The sequence below is a fragment of the Dermacentor andersoni genome, chromosome 2 (assembly GCF_023375885.2).
Source record: "Dermacentor andersoni chromosome 2, qqDerAnde1_hic_scaffold, whole genome shotgun sequence".
In the NCBI taxonomy this organism is placed as follows: Eukaryota; Metazoa; Arthropoda; class Arachnida; order Ixodida; family Ixodidae; genus Dermacentor; species Dermacentor andersoni.
Genome location: NC_092815.1, coordinates 243749851 through 243753817, shown reverse-complemented (window position 1 = coordinate 243753817; position 3967 = coordinate 243749851).

The following is a 3967-nucleotide window of genomic DNA, read 5'->3' as shown; positions in this document are numbered from 1 at the left end:
AATGGGGGAGGGGTCTAGGGCAATCTTACACCCCCCTCCACACAGTGGCGTAGCCAGAAAATTTTTCGTGTGAAGTGGGGAGGTGGGGAGGGGTCCCAATTGACCGTGGAGGGGGAAAGAGCGGGGCCATTGCCATAGTAGCAAAAAAATTTACAATTAGTGAGCGTTACAAGTGCCCGGCGTGGCAGCCTTAGCTACGCCGCTACTCGCCCCCTCCCCCCGCAATCGACGCAAATCGAGCTATCAGAACGTGCATGACGCGCATGCATGACATAACATGAATGACATGCCGCCAAGCTGGCATGGATGTCGTGACATCATCATCATCAGCAGCCTATTTTGATGTCAATCGCAGGACGAAAGCTTCTCCAGCGATCTCCAATACCCCTGTCTTGTGCTAACTGGTTCCACGTGTCTTCAAGTTTCCTAATTCCATCACGTCCACTTTATTCTCTGCCGTCCTCGACTGTGCTTCCCTTCCCTTAGCAACCATTCTGCAACTGCAACAGACCAGCAGTTATCTCCCTTACGCATTCCAATGCCTGCCCAGCACGACTTCTTCCTCTTGATGTCAACCAGAATATCAGCTATCCCCGTTCGCTCTCTAATACACATCGCTGTCTTACAGTCTATTATCGTCATGCCTAATATTTTTCATACCATCACTCGTTGCGCGGTCCTCAACGTTTTCCCAAGCTTCTTTGGTAACTTCCAAATTTCGGCCCCACACGTTAGTAACGGTAGAAAGCAATGACTAGCATTAAGCTCCATGGTCATGATTTAGTAATGCCTGCCGTAAGCTCTCCAACTAATTTTTTATTTTCTTAATTTCCTTGATCAGAGGCCCCTGCGAGTAATTAACCTCAATAAACGTATTTCTGCGCAGGCTCTAGAGGCTGACTGCCGACCATGACATTTCGTTCTCTCGCCAGGCTGCGGAACATTACTTTTCTCTTCTGCATACTAACTTTCAATCAGACTTTTACACTTTCTGCGCTAAGGTCCTGAAACGTTTGTTGCAAATAGTCTGCAGCGTTGCTGAGTATGCCAATGTCATCTACAAACCGTAAGTTGGTGAGCTATTTACCGTTAGCCCTCACTCCTAACCATTCCCAGTCTAACTGGTTGCACACCATTAAGTATTCAGTGATAGCATTGTAAAAATTTTACCACTGATCATGCGAAGCCTTTTGCAGATATCTGGCTATGCAAAGTCGGCGCGTTAGTGTCATCCGTTCGATGTCAACATTCGTGGGAAACTTCATTTTTGACCGCTGTTCGGAATCAGTGCGCTGCTGCCTAGATGCCCCGATCTAATCATTCCAGCTATCTGATTGACGCGCAGGTAGCACGCGTTTCATGTATCCAATATCAACGCGTTAACTGTCAATGTTCATTCATCATATACTGCAAGCTCGTTCACTTACTCCCTTATAATTAGGGTGTAAATTAGAAAGACTGGGGTGTTCCAAGGGTGTTTTCTTATTGAACACCCTTTTCCGTTAAAAAGGGGTGTTTTAAGGGTGTTTACAAGGGTCAAAAGATAAGTACACCCGCATTACACCCACAAGGGTGTGAAAATTTTAAGAGTGTGGAAACATCACAACCTTCAACGAGGGCAAGTAAGGAAGTCATTGCCCCTATTTTATGCCAAATTAGGACTGTAATTGCGAAGTAAACGTATCTATTTCCAGTGGTGGGCCTTTCTTGGACCGGCCCGGCCTTATCTGCCGGTAGCTTCGACACATGACGCCGCGGTCAGTTGTTGAAGATGGGGGTTGTGTTTCACGCCTTCACGGCGTACAAGCAACGAAGTGCGATTCGTTTTCTATGGAGCAAGCGGTGAACGCCAATGGAAATCCACCGCGAAAATGCAGCCCACGTATGAGGAAAGGTGTCTCGTATTGAGAAGCGTGAGGTGGTGCGGTTGTGAGTTCGCAAAACGCCGTGAAGACTTGCAGGACGATGGGCGTTCGGGGAGGCCGGGTGAGTCGCTGACTGACGACGGGGCATCTGAAAGTTAGTGCTTGGATAGGATAAATGTCTGAAGCGCTGGCAGGAATGTGTAGCTAAGTAATGTAAGGTATGTAGAAGAGCACGTATATTTGTAATTATCTGTATGTGCTTCACTTTGGCTAAAAAAAACAGCTGCATAGACTTTCTGATTCGCCCTCGTATAAGCATCCGGAAGACATCCGCGAGTGTAAAGGCAGCTGTAAACTACTATTCGTCTCTTAAGTTGCGTTTAGATATACGTTTCATAAAACAAGCCTTATGGGAGTGAAGCAAAGCTTAGTCAAACACCTTGCGTCAATGTTTGGATATAGGGGTAGTGAGTGAAGAAACACCGCTGGAAATGGATTCCGCCAGCGAAGTCCCTCGCTTAAGATCCAGCATTAACGTATACATATCTGCGGCCGAGATGCTTTCGAATAATATACTTGGCTGCATCAGAGAAGCTGCTAAGACTAAAATATTTCATAAATAAAATAGGGAAAAATGTTTCCAAATTGTGAGCGAGAGTATTGAAAAACTATACGGAGCTACAGATGCATGAGGGCTACGCATACCACCGGAATGACGCAAAAACTCCTTGGGATAGAACCTTTACGCGGTGTGATTAATGTTATCAAGCCGATCTAGCGTGAATTGGATCGCCTTATCGCACATACACGCTTTGGATGCATCCACGCGATTGAGGCTGTGCGCCAGCGTAACGCGTGAATTGACTTTTCCTCTCGTTTCGCCTGTTTTATAGGCTTCATTTCCACAATTTTGCAACTCTCTTGAGTAATGGTGGCGCGATGGAGCATCCTCAGGAGACTTCTTCATGTGCGTTGTTTGTGTCAGTATTTGTACACGGCAATATTTTTTAATAAATACGCCATATGAATGCTCCACTCATTTATTAGCTCCTAGCTGTCTGTGTAATGCAAACACGGAAAACAAAAACGAAATTTGCACCAATAATTATTGCCACAATCACTACCAAAATTAAATTTTGAGTCATACTTTTGTTCGCTAGGAAGGAATTCGCTTTTGCGTAGGAGGGGTAAATGCATTGGAACGCAACCGGCCGTTGGCGTAAAGCCTTACACTTCTCAATAAAAAACTAGGCAACTAAAATCAGAAATATAGCGCAGTGATCATGCAGTCATCTACCCTTAATTTGAGCACGAATAATTCGACTTTTGAGTTAACTTGAACGCAATCAAAAGTCCCACCGACAAACCATACACTGCTGCGGAAGAATAACTCAGTTAGTCTTACTCTAAAGCATGCCGCTTCTGCTAATTTGATCGCAGCCAAAGGAAACTGGCACACTGACAGGTGCACGGCAGTTTCTACAAGTTTGGAAACACAAGGAATTGAGCAGACGATGCTACTGCTTCCCTATAGTTGCGAAGCTGTTCCACACAAATTTATTTTTATCCTTTAGAAGGCGACACTCCTTCTGTCCGTAAAAAATGCCTTGATGCTTGCTTTTTATAGTGTGGCCAAAGAGCCATTGTTTAATCATGTGGGCGGTATTCGCCTCATGCTAGTTGTGTCGCACTGCAAGAGCAAGCAGCAAAAGACATTACGGACTACTTCAAGCAATATAAATATTGTAATTCGTGTAGTTTGATGTCGATCTTAAATTCACCCTTTCTGATAATTCAACCAAATATTGCTGTCCTTAACGGGTAAATGTAATGGTACTTGACTGTGTCTGTTTTAGAGATTTGGTGCATTTATTTTTCTGTTCATTTCTTTCTGCAAGAATAAAAAGCGCTTGCTCAAAATGTTTTTTAACATTGAACACATAAATGGATCACTGCCGTAGCCACATTTCTATCAAAATCCATGTGGCCTCGACGAAAGCAATATCGACCCCTTGAACTCTTATTCTAAATTATCCCGCTGCAGGCGGCCTTACGATAAGAAAGCAGACTATGGAGTCGGTCAGCTGGTGATTCATGATATT